General features: G+C 44.1%; 1 protein-coding gene across 3 annotated transcripts in view; it reads right to left on the minus strand.

Moving 5' to 3' along the window:
- Nucleotides 1-25,361, minus strand: part of LOC138299441 (inactive phospholipase C-like protein 2) — a 469,418-nt gene that overhangs the window by 293,196 nt on the left and 150,861 nt on the right. The gene's annotated exons all lie outside the window — the stretch shown is intronic.

The raw sequence follows: 25,361 nt of genomic DNA on the forward strand, positions 1-25,361 counted from the left end.
AGTGCAGTGGTGTAGAATAGAGTGGCGAAGAGCGCATTGGAACAGAGTACAGTGGCACAGGGTAGAAGAGAGAGGTGTAGCATGAAGTGGTGTATAGAGCAGTAGCAAAGAGTGAAGTGGTGCAGAGCGCTGTGGCATAGAGTGATGCAAAGTGGAATGTGCAGAGTAGAGTTGTGTGGTGCAGAGTAGAGTGGAGTGGTGTAAAGTGGAGTTTTCATGGTTTGGTAGCACTCTGCCACTACAGACAATACATTTTCAATTGAAATGACCATTACATTTTCACAGACATACAGTTTTACTAATAAGGCTACAAAGTGCACAGATTAAAATGTGTGGAAATTGCATCACCAAGTCTAATGATTCATTTTGATCATATTAAAGTATTTGTTTCCAACACATTTCAGAAATCATAAAATATATGCTTCATTTGTATGTTCATTATTATGATATATTCTGAAATACTTATAGAGTTCAAATAAATATTGTCATGTGCTAGAAAAAAAAAACTCTTAACTACCCCCAGTATCCAGCAAGACTGTCACATAAATCCTTCCACTTTGAAGTCAAAGGAAGAAAAGTAAAGAAGCACCCTTGGAAGACAGCACTTGAAATTTGATCTCGGTTTTTGAATGCACAGCAAATGTAAACAGAGAAGAACAAGACTTAAAGGCCTGTTAATAGAAAACAAGTTTGTGGAAGAATGCACAACACATGATTTAGGCAACAGGAGGGACAAACTGAACCTGGAGAGCCTAAAGCAAATAAAGCCAGCAAATGAAAGGCCAGAAAGTGTGAGTTACAAATTAAAAAGCCAGTGTTAATCATAGATGGGAATGCATTCTAGGTTAACTTTCTGAAAGTCCCCAAGATGTCTTTAGCAGACCAGACAGCTGCACTGTCTGGTAGGCTGGACCTACAAAACTGTTTGAAAAGCCCATTCCCTGTTGATTCAGCAAGAATGGGTGCTGGGTACAAAGTATGGCATAAGGTCAAATGTAGTGCCAAGCAAAGGGTGTTGTCATGGAGCATATTTGCGAACAAATGTGTACTTGTTTGTCTGAGGAGCATCAGTATAGTTAAGGTTATGTTGCACTATCCCAAAGGAATGAAAAAATAAATGTTTAATAGAAAGTTTGGTCATTTTTTTGGATAAAGTACTCCAGTTCTTGGTTAACCTCTTGTGCTTCTACACATTAATTTTAGTAAATATTTGATACAAATGACATAGTTTAAGGCAGATTTTTAAAATTAAGTTGGGCTTTTCTTTGGATCAAATACAAAACTAAATAGTTTGAAACTGTTCACATCAAACTGGCACAAACCTGCCATCCATTGGATGAAAGGTGTCCATACAAAATGATGACAAATTATCCAGATGTTTTGAGAAAAAGTAGCTCGTAGATTTTGATGTTCAAAGAAAGTCATACTCAGTTATTATTAGGAAAATGTGACATACTCTTCTTAGTACTTTGCCACACCATTGGAAGTTTATCTTTGAGTAGTATATGACCTTACTGACATGTGCATTAGCTAATAAGGCCATAACACCATGAACTTCCTTAACTATCTTGACATCATCCTACTGAAGTCAAATACACTTATAATTGTACTAGTGAATTTACACTAGAACTTACAAGTGTAGTTTTTCTCCAAATAATTAACACTCCTTCCATCAAATACACGAATCAGTGCATTTGCACAGATCAGTGTATGTTCGAACCAGAAAAGGTGCAACTGAAGAAATGAAGGCGCTTTTGTAAATTAACTACTAACCCACATTTGTACGAAGTGAGCCTTATGGACAAACCACAAAAAATAAGGAAATTAAATGAGAAGAATACATTTTCATTTGGAGTTAAGATTGCATTTGTTGAGGGCAATTCAAAATAGATAAACTTTCAAGAATACAGAAATTTATCAGTTAAAGCGCAATTAAAATAGAATAAAAATACAACCTTTGCTCACCCTTAATAATCACAAACACACCACACCAAAACACAAATGTCACATAACCACAAATTAAAGCTACAAAAAAAATATCATTATTTAAACAAACAGTACTCCCACAAATATCTCACCACACAAAAGACAATATGTTGATATTCGGAAAAGTTGCTTAAAGGGAATCCTTCTTGGGCCCTGAGTAACATTTCCACTGCAAACATTTACATTTGACTTCACTGGACAAGACTCTTAAATCTTAATTCCATTGTTGCTTTTCATATATCTTGCTTACATTGTCTAACCTTACTTTTAAGCAGTCAACGAATTGGATAGTGGCATCAAGTTGACTAACATACAATACTAGATACTAAATATAACATAAACCCCTTGTCTAATTGTCTCTTGGAAGTAAAAAATCCTTCATCACCCAACTCCTTATTACTCATTTTAGCTCCATCAGCTGGAATGGTTGAACCCGCTCTACCAGGATTCAAGCCAGTGACCCTTGCGTTACACACAGGACCTTATTAATCAACATTTTTAACAGTCGAAATCCTGTGAATCGCAGGCATACAACTATGATGTCTAGGTTCGTGCAGATTTCTGATTTTCTGAGAACGTACAAAAATACCCAGAATTACGGTTGTAGGTTTTTACAAACTGTAGTTTCCTATGCCTCCTTCTCCTCGCTTACTCTTGAGGTTTGTCACAGGAAAGAGACTGTGGGTTCGTGCATTTGTACAGGAAACATGTTTATTTTTTCTTCGCGGGAAAAATATCTTCCCATGCTGAGTTATTCCAAAAAATCTTCCTTCAAGTATATTTTCAGCTGCATCTTTATTTGTTAATATCCAAAGATTTTGCCGTTTTGAGTCAGGATCTCAGAATTGACAAGTGCATATTGTTTTTTTTTATTCTTTAATACTCCTTGGATGACTAAAGTGAAGGAGAACAAGCAATAGCAAAGCAAAGAAGACTAATGAGGTAATGCATGCAGCTCTAGCAGAATAGACAGAAATACTCTAAAAGGAACTCGCAGGATCAGACAGAGAAGGCTATAGTTGTAAAGTACTCTCTCATGCAGTTCAATGCAAGCTAAAAGTGGGGATGAAAGGATACACTGAAGCAGCCAATACCATCAGGTGAGAGATGAATACTCCACTGGGCTGAGCCATGATGTGAGCAACAATGTCTCAAGCCAATGATGTATGTATTGTTAGTAATAGGCTACTCGACAAATGTACTCCGACCCCAGACCTAAAAACCAAGCACAGGCGAAAAAGTCCACAAAGAGTAGATCTCACCAACATCCTCACAATCTCTGACTGCAGTTGTTGCTTCAGTGACCCCTGATAAAAAGAGGTTACATATACTGTATACACATATAGATTGTGACTCCCCAAAATGACTGGGGAAGTGAAGATGATATCATGCACCCTTTGCCCCGCCCTCATGACATCACAGGTTTGATCCGTTTTCCCAAGCGTAGCCCAAGCGTAGCCAATCAATGGCCTTCAATTTGCTGCTGAGGGCTGAGTTTAAGAGCAAAGATCTGGAACCACGGAAAGTAAAGTGGGGTCTTAAAGCATTTTCTGAGTCTGTTCTTTCCAGTGTCCATTGACATTGCACAGTTTTAGGGCAGCTGATACTACCATTGATTGAAGCCCGAATAGACGCGGTATTTGCGAGAGAGAGTCCCAGGCACACTGTATGTGGTTTCTCCACCTTCCCTTGGACAGCTGACTGCAGAGGGACAGTCTCTCTGTTGAGGCCAGCCCCGCTGGCCTGGGCATCCGTCACCAGGTGTGTGACGGGCACACAATTTAAAAGGCGATAATAACTCAACAGTAGCAGATAATGTCTTTCGAGCACCCCCATGAAGGAAGGGACTCGATTTTCATTATTTCTGGATTACATTGAGCTCTGCCGAGAGATAATCTCTCTTTAACAACAGGAGAGGCGTAAGCTTCACCTGCTTCCCGTCAGACGTCCATCATGGTCGCTGCCCGGAGCACAGGCTAGTGTCCTTCCTCAAAGCGGCCTCATCTCTAGATTTCATTGAGGGCACAATTTATCCTTTCAGACCTCAGGTATTCGAATCACTTTGGAAAAGATCCCCCAGAACAACTTGCAGTTCGTAATTCCACAAAGAAGTTGAGAAACATATTTTTTTAATCAGAAGCATTTTACAAAGTAGAGCAGTGGTTCCCAACCTGTGGTCCGGGGACCCCTGGGGGTCCGCGAAGCCTCCTCAGGGGGTCCGTGACTGCTTAGAAAACTAAATAACATCAACAGATTATGCCCCCACATTTCAGTAATGACTCAGTAGGGGGTCCCCAGAGTCCTATAAAGATTCAGTGGGGGTCCCCAGGCTCCAGTAATGGTAAAGTGGGGGTCCACAGAAGTCAAAAGGTTGGGAACCACTGAAGTAGAGTATTGCCCACAGCTCATGGCAACAAAGTGCCTTATTTTTAGGTGGATGACGGCATCTCCATCTTTGGACAGAAAGATGTCAGGCAGCATTGTCAATGGGCTGGTTTCATGATTAATATAGTTGATGACATCACAAGAAGTGACATATGATTGCTGACCCTAGTGATATCACAGGAAATTATATATTCTTACAACCCAGCCTAAAGGTAAAGCTAATTGTCTTTAAAAAATAATTTGAAGAAGATAACCATGTTAGTATTAAAAAATCTAGCACCCTACATACCATAGTGCGGATCCAAGTTCCCCTTTAGTGGGCTGTAATCTGACACAGAGGGAATACTGACCACTTCCGGCAGTGCAAGTACAAATCCTTCTCACAACAGAGCTTGTGTTGCAAACGTTAAGTTTAACTTACAATAAAACTGGTTAGCTTGTAGAGCAGGGTGGCATAGCCGCAGACAGGGCTGGCCCAGCACTAGCCCAGGCCTGGCTAGTGTGGCAAGTTATGAAGTGCAGAGGCAAACTGCTGACGCCGCACTGGCCCTGCCATTCACTGCCTTCTGGGCCTGGTGGCACAGATCGTGCCTTGGCATCAACTCGGGCACCGAGGCCTTTGAGACTACAGAGACCTGCCGCACAGTGGCTCTGAATGGCCAGGAGAGGTCTCGTGGGACAAACAGACAAGTCCCTTTGTGTGGTGATGTCAGGCTCAGGAGTACTAAAAAAAAATATTGCCAAAGTAAATAGGTCTGGCGTTAGCTGACAGCTAAAGATAGTTTTTTTTCTTCTTTTTTTTTTAATTAAATGATATCCTTTTGGCAGGTGATGGGCCCTCAATAACATCAAGTAACACATTGGCTAAAATCACACTCTTTGCTCTGAAAAGCACACTTTGAATAGTAGTGTCTTGCACCGAACGGAACTACTTTGTGTGAAGATGTGATACTTGTTATAGAGCAGAACTACGTCACTTGCAGTGACGTCAGCCAATGGAAGAAGTAGCCTGACCCACTGCACCAGGCTGTACCCTAGGGAGGATGGAATTAAACAACTGAATGACAACAACCGACCGGTGAATCATGATGGCTGGCAGAAAGCCTCTATAAGTAACTATATCATTATATATATAATTTTGGTTAGATATCAAAATCTTGGTTAATGCCGGACCTAATAAAAATGAGCTGAGTCTCTAAAATAACAGTAGAAAGAAGGATGTTGTCAGTGGGAGATAGCAGTAGAGATCAGTAATCTGCCAATCATCTCAGTAGAGTTTGGAATTCTGGGATGTGCGCAGAATCAGACATAAGTGCATCATTCACAGTGCAAGAGAGTCAGTGCCAGAAATGGGATGACACATTGCATCATGCTGTATGCTTGTGATAGTTTGGTTTACAGGGTACTCGCTACCTTTTCTTTAGTGATAACTTGGAATTACTATCAAAACCTAAACATTAAAAGAAAATAAGTTACCAAGGAGGTATTACACCTGTGAAAAAAAATAACAAAAAGAAATGAAAACTATGTCTGATTGGTGTAGATGAGAGAGAGGGTGGCTCGGTGCCCCCATTTGTTTAGGCAAAATACTGTTTTGCAAAGTACTGTTGATGCATATTCTCAGTCGCAGCTCTTGGTGTAATTGTCAATTCAGCATTTACATCACTACATTTACCAGATATTTACATACTAAAATGTTTTGCCTATGGTTGCCCTCTGTAGCCACCATATCTGAATGGTAGCAAGTGAATTTTGGAAGGCTAAAATTTGGACATTGATATTGTGGCCTTTCGTAAAACATTTACACATGCAAAAATGAATAATCATCAATTTTCTTCTTTTCAAAGCGGTAGACTGATTCAGAAGCTTGGAGTCTTGTTGAAGGAGAATTCCTCTTCTTTTAAGTCAGTTCTGTACACTCAATGCTGTGTCACCACACGAGTTTTGTGTTACTTGCAACAAACATAAAGTAGTGGAAGAAATGCTTGAATGAATCTCGGCTGCTGCCGATTGGTCGGGCTGCATTCTAGTCCATTTTCTTCACTCACTATGCCACTCTAGACAGAGACCAACCACATGTATATCTGTCTCGGTTCTGCTCTAAAAGAAACTGCCACGCCTGGTCCCCTTCAGAAAGGAACACAGTCAACTCCAGACCACTTTCATTCTACTTGGGGTCCATCCGTGAGGTGCAGCTATGACACAGCATGCTCCGAACCTACATCTGGGCATTCTCATCAGACTTAGGATACAAACTAACAACAAATTGATGGAAAGAAGGCAAGAATGGCCGTGTTCCGTTCTGCTTTGCATATGGCTGGCCTCTGTCTAGAGTAGTGCTTAATTTGTAAATAAAAAGGTGCTGGTGCCCAAAGCCCTCCTCTTAAACATGCGGCTGCTGCATTTAAATGTGCGAGCACGGAATACTGAGGCAGCGTAATCCTGAAGCCATCTCGGGCCTCTTTAATCCATTTACAGCCACTCTCTGCCCCTTCAGCTCACTCCTGCAGCTTTCTGCTTTCTACATTTGTGACGCTTTTTCCTTTTGCACTTCAACCGTCTTTCCCATATGTGTCTTTTGCTCGCAGCAAATGCCTGAGGCAGAAGAATAAGTCCCGGTGCTCCGCACCAGAAACAACAAGCACAAATTAAGCACTAGTCTAGAGAGGCATAGTGGGCAAAAAAAAGAAAATGGATTGGAATGCAGCTCAACTCATTATCAGTGGCTGAGATTAATATAAGCGTTCCATCCATCACTTTTTGTTTTTCTTTAGATTCAGTAGTGAGATCTCCACGCGTCAACCCATGCTGTCAGCATTTGTGTAATGGAAACTTAGCAGGCGCTTAATGGCACTTAACATTAATGAATTGTTGGAGCCCCTGGTGGAAATTGGCCCGATATTATATGCACATTAACGCCACATTTCTTCATCATTATTCATGCTGAATCATGCAGAGCACCGAGCGAGTGAGTAATGATCAAACGTGGCCTTCTGGAAGTGTTACTATAGCATCTCGCGCAGCGTGGATGAGAAGCAGGGTAACAGGGTAAGATCCCTCGTCAGCTCAGTCAAGAGAAGCAAAGCACACAAAGCCAGATGGTAAAGTAGGATTGGTGTAACCAATGTTGAAGCAAGGGGTTTAAGGCAGAAAACTGTACAACACCCCTTAATACCCTCGGTAAAGGGCTATACTATCCGTGCACTTTGTCCTGGGTGGGTGAGATTTTGCTGCAAGGTCCCCATATTATGAAAGGGATAATTAAGCTTTATCACACGTTGCAGAGGGCAACATGACCACCAGCACTGGCAGGCAATTCCAACTAACAAGCTTCTCTGAAAAAATGTCTTCCCTCTGTGGACTAAGAAGAATCTGCCCATTGGCATCTCACATGGCCAGAGCACAACAAACCACAGACATGTGCAACAGCACCACAGACTCCACATAATGCATTGGCATTCCTGGGTGCCATACCCCTCCTCAAAACTCATTAGTTGTACCATGATTTTTTGAGAGAGACAGTAGCAAACCCCAGCCAGAAGAATTGTGCTTCTGGGTAACTTGTTGTCAAGGAATCTAGAGCTTCAAAGAAGCCCTTGTCACTATAAACACAAGAGAAACAAGGTACGAGAGGATATAACCAGAGGGTCGGGATGGGACACACTGAGGGGAATGGCATCTGGCATCCACCGAATGTTAGAGAAGGAAAATAATAGGTAAATAATTCCTACTAAGCAAGGGTTCTAATTGGCTAGCCAAATCTAAATATTTCATTAAGGTGTAAATAGAGGTTTTGGATTCACTCTAGAAGATCCTTCTGGCTACCTCTAATGCCCAAGATATCCTTGGTGTAATGGCAGTGTCCTTCTCATCAATGCCAGACCCAGACCGTTCTATGCCATCTTTGATGGATGGTCTTCTCACCAGCACTCTGGAACACAGTAGCTCGCGGAGATTCTTGATCAGCAAAAACTCATCAGTTGTACCATGATTTTTTGAGAGAGACAGTGGCAAACCCACTTCAAACTAGGCTGCAGCTGAGGCATCGCCTCGTTATGGTCAGGGTAGATGATAAGGTCCCATGAACTGTACACCGCAGCAGAAGGGATGCATCACACAGAACAATACCAGGATCTAGCCGGTCACTGTCCGATAAAATCATCACTAATTGATATGTTTACTCCAACCTCAGCGACCAACAGCCAATTTGATGCTTCTAGACAATTAGAAACACAACTATAGATAATATCAACAGATCGCCTTGACTCCCATCAACAAGAATCCCAGAACCTTAGAGGGCACCCAGATGCTGCAATCACTTTAAGGCCACACAAATGATGAGAATGAACTACGCAAACACACTTTAAATAACACAACAATGCTCAGTAATAAATGGACCTGCCCATGAAAGATTTATCTGCAAAGGTATGTAAACGAGAGGTCTGAATAGAACACATTTAGTCTGCAAAGCTACAGGCATATGCATCAGGAGGCTACATTGAACTGATTGTGGAGTCAGTGATCTATACCTGTGGTCTGGGGACCCCTGGGGGTCCGCAAAGCCTCCTCAGGGGGGCCGCGACTGCTCAGAAAATTAAATAATATTGACAGATTAGGTCCCCAGCTTTCAGTAATGACTCGGTGAGGCGGGGTCCCGGATTCCAATAATGATTCAGTGGGGGTCCCTACGTTCCACTACTGATAAAGTGGGGGTCTACAAATGTAAACATTTTGGGAACCACTGATCTATACAATGCTGGGTGCACGCCTGTGATGGATTGCCTAATCAGTAGCACTCCCTGAGATGCTGGAACGCCAGAATCTTTTGATCAACTCTCACCCCAAGCTGTGACAACGTAGGACCAACCTCTTGGTTACTCTTATAATGATTGGAAGGGATGTTTATATTCGTTTGGAGACAAAATTGCTTCAGGGTGACTCTACACATCCCATGCTAAAGAAAAGGACAACAGCTAATGAACAGACTCTCAACGGATGACCACAAGATGTGTAATAGGCAGTTTTCCAATGTGGATCTTTTGACACCAGGATCTGTCAGTTGCCCCTTTTTTCACAAAAGATGTAAGTTACCGACTTGAAAAGGATTTTTTGTGAGTAATTGAAACAGGTCTGAGCGACAAATAAACCTATACGTAAATTATGATTAACATAAGTTAAACCTTTTTATGCAAGTTAGACTCTGTGTTTTCGTGGCTCCGATAAGGAAGGTTACAGGATTGTACATTGAACTTAAATTTACAACAGACTATGGGCCACTTTTTGCTTCTTTCTACTACAATATAAATGCTGCACTGGACGTTTCACATTGAAGAGAGTACCAGAGCATGGGCCTTTGCAAATGTAAGCATATTTTGATGTCTTTGAATGCTCAACACATGCATTATAGACCACTCACCTGGAAGAATGAAGATGGGAGAGTCTGGTGGCTTCACTACAAGAAGCCTTCTGAAGTTTTCTGTCTATTGGTCAACTCACTTTTCATACACTCATTTGTTTCCCTTCTTGCAGGCAAAGAAGCACAATTTTCTGTAATTCCAATTCTTGACATCTTACACTTCTTGCTCGCCGCGCTACCCCTATCAAGGCAGCATTTTTTGGGGAGGCATAAGGCTGGCTAGCTCTTGATCCCAGACACAGGCGGCAAGAGGTGGTGAGGTCCCAAATAGTCATTATGAAATTGGACTCTCCAGATCCTTCTCAGACACAATTTAAAAAATGTTGTCACCACTGCATAATGTCAAGTAATTTCTGAATTTCTCACGAAGTAAAATGTAAGAATGGGGGAAAACGTCAGCCCTTGGCTGCTCAGTAGCAGGCTCAGGGCCCTGCGCGGCAGTGGGGACCTCGTCGCTGCAGCGCAACGCCATGTTCATGGCAGCTTTCTTTTAAAGTTAGTTTTGCACTTCAAGTAGGCAAAGTTTTTTAAACAATATGCAAAACTGACAAGCATCTAGGTTTTGCGCAACCCTTGCATCACTAAATACAAGAAAAGGGGACAAACTTTTCATTTTTGTGAGTTGTGTGTGCTTCAGAGGCAAAATAGCATTTTGCCTGGAGTGATGAAAATCCTCTCAGTGTTCGCTCCCTCACTACCTGAATGGGGGGAGCTTTACACTACAATACAGACCTGCTGCACACTTCCGGACGAGCATTGATAAAAACAATGGCTGTTTTTCCCGAACAACACAAAAGGCACAGACTCGTTCTGCTAATTAATATTAAACATCAATAGTGCCAGATGCTGCATTTTCAAAGCTTGTTTTGCCTGGGATGACACCAACGCCTGTGACGCTCGAAACAGCAGGGCCTCCTCTCCTCGATGAGGAACTGCAGTGAACCTTGCACGAATGCGGCACTTCCCATCAGCATGTTTTCCCGGCTCAATTTTCCGCCATAAACACGCCAGACGGTAATTCCTGCCAGGCCAAAAGCTCTAAATCGACTCCTTTTCAGAGGCAGCATGCGCCCCTGCGCGGCCGCCCCGGCCCCTTTGTGCGCCTGTCAGCGGCCCATTGAGACGTCAAAGCGCCGAAGAGCGATCCCTGCGCGGCCCGAAGCACAAAGCCCAACGCCCATGGGCTCCTCCCACCCGCGTTCCCATGGATACGGATGGGCAGAGGGAAAACAATTGTGACTTTACGGTCACAATTTGTCATAGCCAAGCGAGGTTCAGAAAATAAACCCATGAAAATATCCCCCGACCACAGCAGTACTACCTAAATATTGCTGACATTAAAAGAATTAACGGCTCCGTCTTAAGTCTGATCTCGAACTGGTCTCCTGCCATTTTGATTTGTAATTCAAAACGTAAAGACGTTTTGGTGGTTTAAAAGTTCACACATTCAGACTTAGTTATCAGCATATATCCAGCCGGTGTTTTAAATGGAAACAGGGAAATGCAAGGCGCTGTTTGTCCCGGAGTACCTCTTGGGCCGGTACTCTCCCATTAAATGCACTGGAGCAGTGCTGAGGAGTGCCAGTACTCCTTCCAGATTAAAGGACTGCAGGCACTGTACCTAACAGCACCTGCCCATTTAAAGCACTGCACCCAACACAGCCCGAATATGCTATGAACTGACGTTTTAAGGACTTCAACAACAGTGACTACAGTTGCGTAACAAAGGCCCCCTCCAACCCCAGGAGCCCCTGCCGTGTGGGGGTGGGAATAGGGGCACGGGGCGCACAAGCTCCAGGGGGGCCCTCAGCACAGTGCCCTGGCCTGAGAGCTCCCTGAGTGCGTTCGGACGGAGAGTCCCTTTCAAGTTTTGTTACGCCACTGAGTGACTACCATCTTCTCTTTACTATACATTGTAAGGTAACATTTGCATAGCGCTTAAAATCTCTCTGTGGGGCGCTAAAGCGCTTACCTACATGGACATCAAGCTACGCTGTGCGCTTGTAAGGGTACTGTTTTTCTTTTGAGCATATGAGGAACTGTTTCATTTCCTGCCTGATGACCACCAAGGTGAGGTTGTCGTGTAATGGGACACATCACCTGGCAATGTTGATTGAAGGTATGTGAGAGAAAGATGGACAAACTAAAACTAACAAGGACTAAAACACATAGGAAGCCATAAGGCACCAGCCTGCTCACAAGGGCAGCAAGAGTGTGTGTGTGTGTGTGTGCGTGTGTGCGTGTGTGTGTGTGCGCGCGAGCGCACCGAAAAAAAGGAATGGGGAAATATTTAGCACACCAGAAAGGCCACAGCTGCAAATTGGAAATTTAATCAGAAAAGGCCCAGTAATTCATACGGCACCAAGCAAAAGGCAGAGATGGTTTCGAATCAATAAAAGAATGTGAACGAGAAAGGACAGGCACTGATGAAATGAGCAGTAGCCATAAACTTTAAGATGCTGCTTACCGCCAACAAATACGCTCCACAAAGGAGGAAGGATGTAGAAGACCAATTAAGGTTGGCAACCTGAGCACAAACTGCACAATCTTTCAGATTCGACCTACTCCTGGCAAAACCAAAGGAAGCCAACATTTTGAGCCCCTCTCAAGATCCAGAAGGCTCCCAGAGGAGAGGTGGCTCCTCCATTATAGCGGAGAAGTGGCCCCTACTGTTAAAAATGCCCCCGACATTGCCCAGAGATGAATAAAATGGTAATAAAGTTAATTTATCATCATTTTATTTTTCATCCCCCGCCCCGAACCGAGTGTCAGGACGAGGCAGAGCTAGCTGAGTGCCAGTAGTACGAAGGAGTGGTGGGCTGCCTGCGCACTTGTTTAAAGTTCACATGTCTCTTTGGCCAGCTGTCTTGTGACAGGCAGCCGGACATGCGCACTTTAAACCTTTCAACACAGCTGTCATAGACAGCTGGATTGAGAGCAAACAAAGGCCTTCAGTGACCTCAAGAGCGCAGAGGAGACCGCTACCTCCAATCCTAGTGCTTCTCTCATGCTGGTTAACAGCATGAGAGCAGTGCCAGGATTAGTTAAGGGAGTTGGAGCTTGGAGAAAAGATAGAAACCGGAGCGAGGAGGACGTCACCTTGCAATCAAGTAAGTTACTTTTATTTTATTTAACCTCTCCTTGCACCCAGTCATCTGTCCGCCTCACCACTCTTACGAGTTGCCGGCCGCCCCTGCCCAGAGGTGGACTAGCACTACTTGAGTGAGCCCTAGACGGTTCATGGCTCAGACCCTTGCCAGACTGTACATTTGCCAGGCAATTGGCACTCATACCAACCAAGGAAAACCATAAGCAGTCCACATCCACCTAAAAACTCACAACTATATAGTACTGGAGGCCATATCTGCACTATTGAGTTCAGATCTCGATGATACATCATGAGTACTGTGTCCTGTTCTGGAGACCTCACCTGGAACACTCTCTCCCAGATCTAAAGGTGAGATGAGTTTTGGTTCTAGTTCTCGAGATGTCACCTGAAGCACTCAGTCAAGCTCTGGACTCCAGATCTGGAGTGTTGGGCCTGGCTCTCTGGAGGCCACACTTTGAGCACTCAGTCTACTTCCAGAAGTCACATCTAGATTGGCGTGTCTAGTTCTCAATGCCACATGTGGAAAATTGTAGTCAATTCTGACCTAATTTGGCAACATTGGCAGAGAGATTCGCTAAATATAAGGAGAACAAGGGAACAAGAATACGAGCTTGATTTCATCCATTATTTAGATTCTTTTGTCAATCCAGTGTAGGAAACAGTCAAAACATTAATCCAACCTTTGTATATTATGTTATTATCAGTAGAAATATTTATTACAAGTGAGATCCTCCAACTCCAGGAAATAGGCGAAATGCTAGAACAAATCACAGTGAATCCCTTCTTTCAATGGTGTTGATGGATCCGCACACGTCTCGGCGCATCGAAACAGTCAATCGGGTAGAGAAGGGGTACAAACAAAGATGGGCACTGTGGGAGTTAAGTGAGCTCTTGACAGTACCTATCACAGAGGTGACATTCTGCAGTGTGGAATGCCAGGCATGCTACTACCATCCCCACAGCTTGAAGTATGACAAACTCCTGGTGAAAAGGCCTCAGGGTGTTGGGTGTTTATAGTTTGGTCTAGTGACTGACTTAAGTACAGATTGTATTTCAGCAGAACCACTGCTACAAAATGTAATGCTATCCCAGTGATGTCCTGGCTCATATGTAGGGCAAACAAAATGATTTTAATAACTACACTAGCACCTCTCCCCAGAGGGAACAGCAGGGCTAAGTCTGGACCTGTGAGATCAGAAACACTTTTCCAGTCCAGGTATTTTAACCAACAGAACTTTGCATTCTGGGACTTGGAAGGCCTGCTTATAATGGGAAAATCAAAACAGGACGTGAGTTGGTTTAAAAAAGCGAGGACATTGCAAAGGTGCGCTTGATGACACAGCCCTCTTATCAACTAGGGGTGTGCACAGTTTTTATTACACAAGCAAAGCCTGATGCAGAGGCTCATTACTGTCTTACATGTAGCCCTGGGAACTTAGCTTTTCCGAAGGTTACATCCCACATAGACTTTCTCTGCAATTGGCAATGTTTCTTCAAGTTTGCTAGTTGGCACTGAAAAGGGCTTTGCTTCTTCCTACGAGTTAACTTTCAAAACATTTTCCCAGCAACAACTTCAAACCAGTTTAAAGTGCCATGAAAGACCAGATTTTACCATGAAAGCACGAGCTATGTTTAGTAATCACAATATTCGACAGAATCACATATTAGTTTATGAGTTCACGCGCCCCTAATGACAACTCTGGGAAGTCACGTAGACGAGACAGGCGAGCAAGACACCCCATGGGAAGATGGCCTGGCTCAGGGCCCAAGGCACACAGCCCGGGCAGTGGGACCCCGGAGCCTGCCAGTCTTTAAGAAAGGGAAGAACGGAAGACATCTGCTCAGGCCATGTCACCCCTGCAGGGTGACCAGATGGCTGCGTGCAGGGGACGCTGGTAAATGTTAAAATTAGCAGGGTGTAAATTCACGCTTGATTTGCACCCGAAAGAGTGAGATTAATATCCCAGGAGAGCTCAGGCATAAAGGGCATTGCCCACCTGAGAAGATTCCGAAAATATGTGGGCGTCCGTCACGTTTTACAGAAGCAAAATCGAAATATTTTCATTTAAAAAGTAAAAGGTTTTACAGGGAGTTCTGAAGGGTCACTCGTGAAATATTGCAGTACTTTATGGTCTGCTGAGTAACCTCGTCAAATCCCTAAAGTGACTCATTTCCTCCCCCCAACAAAATCTTGACTCCAAGTCAAGGGGAAACATCTTTTCCAATCGCAGGCTGACGTTTACAAATGGTTGTTTACAGCTGTGGCTGCCGAATGGACGCAATTAGCTAATCTAAGCCTCCAAGTCCCTAAATATAATGAAATCATATTTCAAAGTGTAGGACTCGAAGTAAGGTGGTCTAACACCGCAGTCGTATACCAATCCTACAAGATCTCAAAAAGAGTTTGACCAAAAAGCCACATATCTTGCAGGCTCGTAAGATATGGTGGGTGTGCAACTTGACATGGCCTCCTATCATGGTTTTTCAGCAGACATCGGGCTCCCTCCACCAAGCAGCTTTCAAAAACTGACAATGTGTAACATTCATATGTCCAGGACAGCATATTCATGAGTCTCAGACTGTCTGAGGTCATAACTTGTACAGTTCAACGTACACTTGTACAGCACCAACACTATACTAGGTTAGGAAGCTCCAGCAGGCAAGAAAGGTAATTGTAATTCCATAGAAGAAATACTGTATTCGGAGAACAAGCGAACAGCTACCAGTCAGGACGGGGGTTGCACTCTTGGTTTTACAATGGAATCTCAGTTTATCTATAACACACAGTTTAAATCTTTGTATTTCATTTTAAACACAAGGTTCTATGTGTACAGTAGATGTGGAAAGTGAGGTTTCTATTGTCACAATGTGTAATGTTTGTATTTTAAAAGACTACTGTTACGGCTAAGGCAAAAACAATTAATAAATGTGAAACAAGTCAACATACCTGAAGTGCAAAGAATACAAGCATTTGCAATGCAACGGGTCTCGTGTTTGCTCGTGTTAGAGCTATTTGCATTGTAAACTTCTTACCGGACTTTTCTTGCCACATAAACTAATAATGAAAAGTAAAACAGTTTCACATGGGAGCCGATGGTCGCCATGACAAGCAAAGCGCTTGACTTCTGCCCAGCGAGATCACGCTGCGCAGGAAGTTTAAAAATAAAGTAGTCCAGAAACCAGTTGAAAACACTGAGCCTCATATGTTTTCAGTAGTTTACCGGTGCACACGAGGAGGGCTAAACACCATAAAAAGCATGACGTGTGCATGAATTTCACAAATGGAATCAATCGATTTTTAAAAGGCAAGCCCACAAACTAAAGAAAGTGGCATGGGTGTGGTTAGAAGCCCACATAGAGATTACAACATGGTCTAGAGCCCTTGCGCATGCTCGACCCTAAAAATGGGGCTTATGCATAGAACTTGTAAACTTGAGAGCTCTTGTTCTTAAGGGTGGACACTGCACATGGGGCACTACATAGTGTACACGGTGCTCCACTTTGGCTTGGGAACTGAACTCATTTTTGACACTTTGGCCCACTATGTCACCTTTGGATCTTCCTACAGGTATGGAATGCCACATACTCTTTGCTCCACCTTGGAGAACCATGGTTTATCAAGAGGCTAAGGCCCAGATTTAGTAATATTTTGTGTATTAGTTGTGGCACTTTTATGCGCACCTGACACAAAATACTAGTAGAGATTTACAAAGCCACGCAAGGACCGTTTTGCGTTGCCTTAAGTGGCTTTGTTAAAAACAAGTAGTGCAACACAGCCTTGCAATGAACTGCATTACACTGCATCATGTAGGCATTACATGAGTGGAGGGTGGGTATTCTCATACAACCACACATGTATTATGGCTAGGGGTGGGTTGATTATTTCATTCTACCTGCGGAATTGGCGGAATTTTGGTTACTCTGCATTACTCTTTAATGCGTAGTTCCAGCCAAATTCCACCAATCCCAGCATGGCAGAATTTTTCTCCAGTGAGACTCCATAAAATGCGAGCTGGCGAGTGAGATTCAGCATCCCCCTAGCACATTTTTCTAATGAGGGGGTTAGCGAGCATTACAGTGAGAGAGCTGCTGCTCGAGTAGATTTACTGCCTCTCGAGTAGATTTTCTACTTGAGCAGCAGCAAAATCAACTCGAATAGCCGTGCACTCTTAGACAATGCATTGTGTCATTCAAGGTGATTTTTAAGCACACCTCGTGCTACTGACGCTAAATTGCAGCACAAGCTGCATATGTGCTGCCTGTTTGTGGCACTCTGTGGAATCTTGCAGAATTTTTGTATAACTTTAAGGAATTCAGAAGAGTTAAACTCTGGAAGTTCCACCCACCCCTAATTTTGATGCTAACCCAGATTTAGTAAAGTCAGTAAACCCAGGTTTGTGCCAGAATGGTGCACATACCCGAGAGAGGCTTAACAAGGAGATAAATCTTAATTTCTCCTCATTACTTCTAGAGCCCATGCCTGCGCATACAGAGGCTGTCTCGCCAGGTGCCGCTGTCACCCCCTCATGCTGAACCATATTGTAGTGAGAACAGCCAAGACCAATATTTGCCAACAGAATGGGCACTGGCTGGAGGCCGGATCTGATGACAGAAGGGCTACAGCTTTGTTGACAAAATGCATTTTTCATCTCTCTGTGGTCTGTCAACAAATATTAATGCTGCCTGACGAGAGGGGCAGAGAAGCAGAACATGGCCTTTGTGGCTGCCAGCCAAAGGGTGCCTTGGCCTGCAGGTTGTCAGATACCACAATGTTATGGGGGCTTCTTCCGCCACAACACATTGGCACTGACAGATTGTTGTTAGACTTCTCAACCACTTTACTATCGGTCGCTAACACTGTCTCCCGGGTGTCTGCCTGTGTGAGTACTTGTGTGTACCTGGCCCAGCAGAGAAATGCCGGTGGACATCCTCCTGATCTAACATGCCTCGCCCCATTCCTTACTATATGTAGGGTGGAGGCACTGCTTTCCAGCAGTAGGCTCTCTCCAAACATCTTTCTTCTATTTCTTTTTTGTACCCAGGGTCGAACCCCCTTGCTACGGAAGGGGAAGCAGAGTCGCTAACTTTCTGAAGTGTCTAAAGCTTCTCAAACCATCGAAGACGCCTAAATTACTGAACTACTTGTAGGAATGTGGAATTATAGTAATGAAGATTCTAGACATCAGACCAGAGACTGACAATAGGGTATGGAAATTTTGGGTCGGTCAAAATAGTGGTAGGTAAATCAGCTTGGCTTGGTGGAAACAGAGGCACTAGGTGGCAGAGGGAGCAGTAAACACTGGGCCTCTTGCATAGTCCGAGTTGACAGGTTTCTCACCTGCACTTGCCCTGTGGGAAGCTTCTGGGCTGATAATGAAGATGCTCTTTCTTGGAAGAGGCCCTTCTATCACTGCAAATGTGCCAATTCAATGATCACTGTGTTCTTGCCCCACGGTCTCACCCGCTGAATTTTTAGCCTGGGCTCCTGAGTCACCAAGGTCTTAGAATAGAGCAAGCAACTCTGATTACTGATTACCTATGGTGATGCGCTCTTCCTCCAAGGCAATCCGAATGAGTCACAGGGCCATCTGTGGCACCGGATCTTTCTTCATTCAAGTAAGACATTAAAGACACCTGCAGAATAGCACCTGTCGCTCTAGACTGATGCTGCAGCTGGCCGTCCCAATGAAAATAAATCACAGATTTCTCCCTCCAGGCAGCAGAACTATTGATCTTCCTCCCACAAAGGACAGAAAACATCTAACAGCACCTGCAGTTCAGGAAGATGCTGAAGACAAAGCTCTTCTTCAACAGATGATTGAGGATCCTAGCCATCCAAGAAAAAGGACCAATCACCCACTCAAGTATTGTGGGCACAAATGATGACTCAAGACTGTGCCCACCCTAGAACCACAACAAAACCTCCAATGCAACAGAGGGAGGCCCAGCCACATGCAGGTATCTCTTAAAACCCTTCGCTCCACTCTAAAAGACTAAGTAAAGTAAGAGCACAACGCTGTGCATCATGCACAAAATATTTCTTACATAGACCACATCTGCATCCCAAACCCATCAAACCATTTATAATGGCACCAAATGTATATATTAAATTCAATATAAACAAACACAGTTGTTCAATATGGACTCATTTACACCGATATTTCTATTTGGAAGCCAATAACCAAAACTTTAACTATTGTAATACAGATGCTGGGTCCTGGTAGTTCTCACTACAAAAGCTTGTATTCACAATGATATATTAATGCACATCTCTCATGTACTTTCGGTTGATTTGTGCTCTTATAATAAAGGTGTGAAAGTGTGCTCACTTAAGGATGCACAAATGATCAAGAAACAAGAAGAAGAATGGCATCCAAATACTGACCACACAGTCAAATATTTAATATAATGTAAGCAACCCTTAACCTAACTGAACTCCTGTTGAAGGCATTTCAGACTCATGTAGACAATCAGAAGGTCATCGTCAAATCATAACATACTCAGAGCATACCGTGGTTGCGAAAAAAGTCTGGTCACTCCATCACCGAACTGACTCAGGAGGGGCAAGAATGGGATATTGGGCAATGTTGAAATATGGGCACAGTAGATGAGAGAAAGTGTCTTAAATCAGTCAAGATTCCTAAGCGCAGCAGTACAAGCCATCACTGCCCAGGCCAGAGTGACGGACTTGATCTCTCACTCCTCTTTGCCCCATTCTTTGCTCACACACAGCTACAAGTGGCACAATAAGAGCCCCTCTCTGGCCATCTCGCCCAAAGATTTCACCTTTTGGAGATACGATTTCAACCAAGCACAATCTTCAAAGACTTCAAAAACTTCAAAGCTTCAACTTCGAAACTTCTCGAGCAATGGGATGTTGCTCGTGGTGATCTCGTCTCCTCGAGGGGCTGTCACTGAGGTATCTTTTCTTGTGAACAGAATGGTGATGGTCTTTCAAAAGCCATGGATGAACACTTGATCATCGAGCTGAATGTTTGCGACGCAAAACATTCCTTTCTGCTCGAGGTCTCTTATAATTTCAAGTAAGGTGTTGTGCACAAGTTTCTCGTTGTTTTAGCAGCTGGTAAGACAAATAGGGCCAGATGTAGCAAGCAGTTTTGCCCATTCTGTGTCTATGGGAAAATGTGTTCGTACATATGGCCCATAGTGATTAGAATTTACATGTGTTTTTCTGCTCGAGGTCACTTATTGTTCACAAGTTTCTGGTTGTTTTAGCAGCTGGTAATATAAGTAATGGTTATAATCTTGTGTGCTGGTAAGAGGTGCATCACAAAATAATTAGGCCTACATAGATCACATGTACCTTAGCGCCTAAACACCCAGTCATTTTGGGTACCCTCTAAAGACATTTCACTTTAGAGGCAGAGTAAAAACCCTGTGAAAGGAATTTAAAACCCATCGTTATTAATAAGCCTGAATAGCCCACATCTCAAAACTGAAGAGATGCAGAGAGCCATCACCTGGGGCCTTCCTGACCTGGTCCTGATGAGGACGCGTCTGCATCAGACACTGGTCTCAGGTGGGGACAGTGGACGTTCTTGGTTTGTTGGGGTCTGGGCTCTTCTTTGTAGAAGGGGCTGATAATGAGGAAAGCTCCTTGCCTGAGAGAGGACAAAGAACGGCGAGTACGTTCCAGTCTGGATGTTTCTTGGGATTCGCACAGATAAGTGCTTAAGTGCATCTGTGCTTTCGGTACAGAGCACAAAAGAGCACCTGAGCGCCCCCTCCACCCTGCCACGCTGTAGTCAGAAACAGCTTTCCAACTGCAGACTTTGAGTGAGGTCTTCCTTTCTATATAAAATAATTTAGTGACATTAGAGAGTATGTGCATGTGATCGTACCCATTATATGACACTGTATGATTGTAGTATGGGTGTAGTACGCCGATGTCTTTTCCCTCCATTAATTTGTTAAAGGTAGTCATATCCTTTTACTGATATTAAAAATGATGTAACGCTGTGTTGTATGTGTTAAAAAGTTCTGAAGTTACAGCATGTAGATGAGAGTTAAGGTTAACTTACTGGCTTAACTGTGTTTCCTGTCTTTTGAGGTTTTTTTTGTTGCAGCTACTATACAATTCTTGTCAACCTTGATTAAAGTTTTTTCAGTGTGTGTGTGATATGATTCCTAGAACCCAGGGTTGATATTACAGGGAACGTTTACTTGTTACATAAAACATATTTTATATTCAGTTACTAATTTGTAAAATAAAAAGTGCCAGGTCCAATTTTTTTCCAAAAAGCCTGTCTGGTCTTCTGCCGAGTTGAGGGACTAGGGAACACTAAGGCTGTCTAGTTTTATATCACCCCTTCCCTCTTCCATCCATCAGTATACTACCCCGGCCCCTATATGGCACTGTCATGGGGTCCTTTTCATCCCTGCTTTCTCCCTTTGCAACTCTTTTCTTCTCCCTTCGTTCACCCTTTGCTGCTTTTCTGTCTCTTGTTCTCCGTAAAAGTCTGATAATTAAAAATTAGTCGTGGTCCCAAAAAAAGGTGTGCCGCTGGCCCCACCTGCAAACACTGGCACAAACAAGGCAGTGTTTTTACTGCATGTAAACATGTTTTACGACTCGCCCATGTTTGAAATCTTTGTTTCACAAAAATAAGATTCTTGTGAATGTCAAAAAATAATTCAGAGTATAAGAGGATAGGCAGGAATTGCAGGTGTTAACTGAGCTGCTGGTTGTACAATAAGTATGACCAAACATATAATATAGGTGAGAATACTGAGAGCTCCACTGAAGACAATGAGTGGGCTCAGGGCCAATAACATCTGGCATAGACCTTCGGCGCCAAGATGCCAATGTTTGTCTTTCTGTTGCTCCCTTTTTAAGTTTTAACATTCTAAGTCCCATAAGCTCTAATAGACTTATAGGTCTTCTGCCTCTGGGTATAATGGTTGTTAAAAGCCCTCACTGTAGTGTAGAGGGTTGGGGCCTTCAACAACACTCCCTGTCCTCTGCACTGGGCTAAAAGCTTAAATACAGGATACCCACAGGGTAGCCATTTTTTGTTGGATTATGTAGATTAGGGCAATTATATAATGGGCAGCGCCACTTATTAAAATCACATTATTATCTCTCTTTCTACATTTAAAGGGTTATGTAACAATGTCACCAAGGCTTTCCCTGTCTGACTTACATCTGAAGATGCCTCACTATACAATGGGCACAAATCACAAAAGCAAGCGTAAGTACGCTTTCATGCAGTTCGATGAGACAGTTGTTGCAGGTGGTGAGCACCAGCACTCTTTGTACGCAAGCATCAGAGTGCAAAAGAGAAAGGCAAAAAAGGAGAAGCAAAAAGGAAGGGATGGTAAGACAAGGAGAGACAGTGGAGTACAGACGAGCTGGCAGGAGTAAGGTAGCAGTCCTGGTATTCAGCAACAACTGCATTCAGCAGCAGAGGTAACTTAAGAAAACTTTGGTCCCCTGTACCTCTAAGCACTGCAAAGGCTTGAGACCTACAAACATGTACTGCAAGCAATGCATGTGCGTAGTTCCACTATATTACCATCCTATTTCACTAACGTTAGAAGGGTGGGCAAAGCCAGGGCAGAGTTAAATCGTGAGGAGTAACTGTATGCAATGCACAAAACGTGAAAAAATGCACCTGTGAGTACAACATTCAAATGATGTGTGCAGTAAGAGGTAAAGATTTTGTGAGAAAAATAAGTCTTTTCTTATAGGAAACAGAATGAACATTTTTCTTTTTATACTACCATAACATGTGCTTTGTATCAAGTGTGCAACCGTAGAATGAAGATAGTCGATGAAAGTGACCAATATTCATTTAGTCCTAATAATTGTCCCCATACAGTGCCAAGTGAGTTACAATGCACCCGTTACAATACACAATGGCACCGTCCATTGATTAGGGAGATGGGGAAATGAAGTGATTTGCCTTGATCACAGCATGTTGAGCCAAGGAGACTTGAACTGGGCTCTCTAAGTCCATAGTTAACAGCTCTGGCCCTCACCCGGATCCACGGTACAGGGAGGGAGGCAGAAGTCACATGAAGCTCGGCTCGCTACGGGCTCGAGGTTCCAACTCGAGCTCCAGCCTACCTCTAGCAGGAAGTGCAGGGTGAGGGAAGACGGATATATGAGGTGGACTCAAAACTCACTGCCTCGAAATTCTGTAGTTCCAGTGGCAGGATCCTAAGAAACAATGTGGGCTTTAGCACTTAAAAAATAAAGTAGGTACTCTAAAGAGGCACTATGTGCAATCAAAGGAATAAAACTGAGCAAGCCAGCAATAATAGCAATTCTCACCAAGCCCAAATTCATGCTTGTGCATGAAAGTCCACAGCTATGCCCACAGGAAATATTGAACGATTTGTAAAAAGCAATATTATGTATGTGAAAAAATGGCACTTCAAGGGAAGTGCACTAATGAGAGAGAACAGCTGTGGTCTGCTGGAGACACGTTGTCGAACCCGTTTGCCTGTCCCAAGGTCCCTCAAGCCATAGGTCTCGGTATGTACAGCTTTTATAAACAAAGCCAGTTGTATGCTGGGCCCCCTCGGCCTCTTCCTGTTGCCGTCTCATGGCGTGCGGTCGTGTGACCTTCGAGGCCCATGGCCGTCCCGCAGCGCCATTCTAGTCCATGAAACATGGACAAGTAATAATAAAATGTCATATTTTCTGTGACGCGCACGACACAAGAGCACTTTCCCCATCGAATACTCTGTGAATCCATATTCTAACATCAGCACACAAAGAACAGACCCGCCTGGTACGTGACTAATCTGAAGCGTTTCGGGGCCTCCTGTGGGGCAGGAGAAGCTATACAAATACTAAAATTCCGGAGCCTGTAAGCTACCAGTTAATGTTCCAAGCAGAGAGAGAGATCTGTTTGTCTAGCCGCACGTGACCTGTAGATGAATTTGAAGCCAAGTGTCACATGATAGAAGAAAGACAAATCTAGTATTTGCTCTAAGGCAGCCCTGAAAACACTTTTCCTGGACCTGCATCCCAGGGCCTGAGGGCCTAGGCCTGGCTACAGACCCTATTATGGTCAATGAGCTATTAATGATGTGTCCACAGTGTCCTTTAACGGCCACCACCCTGTCTCCCACAGGTGTAAGGGGCATTCAACCTGTGGTAAACGGGAAACAAGGACTATGGGGGTCATTCTGACCTTGGCGGTCCATGACCGCCATGGCGGAGGGCGGCGGAAGCACCGCCAACAGGCTGGCGGTGCTTCCTGGGCGATTCTGACCGCGGCGGTAAAGCCGCAGTCAGAAAAGGGGAGCCGGCGGTTTCCCGCCGGTTTCCCGCTGGCCCAGGGAATCTGCCATGGCGGCGCTGCTTGCAGCACCGCCATGGGGATTCCGACCGCCTTCCCGCCTTCCCGCCAGCCTGTTTCTGGCGGTGTCCACCGCCAGAACCAGGATGGCGGGAACGGGTGCCGTGGGGCCCCTGGGGGCCCCTGCACTGCCCATGCCACTGGCATGGGCAGTGCAGGGGCCCCCTAACAGGGCCCCACAAAGATTTTCACTGTCTGCTGTGCAGACAGTGAAAATCGCGACGGGTGCCACTGCACCCGTCGCACCCCTTCAACTCCGCCGGCTCCATTCCGAGCCGGCTTCATTGTTGAAGGGGCTGTCCCGCTGGGCCGGCCGGCGGTCTTCTGGCGGTCGCCCGCCGGCCCAGCGGGAAAGCCGGAATGGCCGACCGCGGAGCGGTCTTTCGGCGGGAACCGCTTGGTGGGTGGCGACCGCCGACCGCCGCAGTCAGAATGACCGCCTATATCTGCTAGGTGCCTGATTTCATCATGGCGGCCACAACACTGTACGTACACACGTACAACTTGTACCTACAATAGGCACAATCAGCCTAAAGAATAGAATATGCTTACAGGTTGTTTACTATGAGTGTGAGTTAAACTGCTTCCTCCACTGGCGAGGAGCCCTGTGCCCCTTCCCAGCATCCGAACCCCTGCACTTCAGCACTACGTGTGTACCCTCTTCCGTTGTCTGTGCCCAAGCTGGAGTAGCCAATGGAAATTCACAGAATGATAGCTAGAATGATTCGAAATGCTATTTTTCATTTGGGATATTTAAATTATGTGAAATGAACAGCGTTCTCAGAACTTTTTCTCGAAAAGTCTCTACATTTTAGAAGCAAGTGGCATCCTGGCATTAGCGTTTCTATTGTGATCCTGGTTGGAAGTGGTCTTTGATAGTTGGCAATATCTATCAACTGAGCCCAGACAGGTCAAAGACAGAAGTTAATGTTTTTAGACCTGGGTTTTACTTTCTTTGCCTTTATGTAAGCACATCACGTTTTGGCAAGAAATACTGTAACTACAAAGCCTTCGCACCACATTAGCAGCAGATCATTTCCTAAAATTAGAGTACACCCCTTTCCAGAAAAATGGAACCCTGCAAAAAAAAAAAAAATCCTTTCAGTGAATTATTCCAATGGTTTAGTTTGAA

The sequence above is a fragment of the Pleurodeles waltl genome, chromosome 6 (assembly GCF_031143425.1).
Source record: "Pleurodeles waltl isolate 20211129_DDA chromosome 6, aPleWal1.hap1.20221129, whole genome shotgun sequence".
NCBI classification, from domain to species: domain Eukaryota; kingdom Metazoa; phylum Chordata; class Amphibia; order Caudata; family Salamandridae; genus Pleurodeles; species Pleurodeles waltl.